This window comes from Neopelma chrysocephalum, unplaced genomic scaffold (genome assembly GCF_003984885.1).
Source record: "Neopelma chrysocephalum unplaced genomic scaffold, ASM398488v2 Primary Assembly neopelma1_184696, whole genome shotgun sequence".
Lineage (NCBI taxonomy): Eukaryota > Metazoa > Chordata > Aves > Passeriformes > Pipridae > Neopelma > Neopelma chrysocephalum.
This window is the reverse complement of record NW_020938531.1, coordinates 1-281: the sequence shown is the minus strand read 5'-3', so window position 1 is coordinate 281 and position 281 is coordinate 1.

The following is a 281-nucleotide window of genomic DNA, read 5'->3' as shown; positions in this document are numbered from 1 at the left end:
TCCCACCCCCGTGAGGAGGAGGAGGAGGAGGAAGAGGAGGAGGAGGAGGAGGAGGAACAGCTGATGGACCCAAAAAATTCCCGGCGACTATTCCGGGATCCGGGCGAGCTTCCAGAGAGGAGCGGAGGGCGATTAAAATCCTCCTCCGTGTGTGCCAAGAGCCGGGCACGTCCCTCCCCGGTGCCCCCTGGCATCCTCTGTCCCTTTTCCCGATTTTTGGGGGGGTTTTGGTGGTCCCCGGAACCCCAAAAATGTTTTTTTCCTCTTCTGTTCCAAAGGAA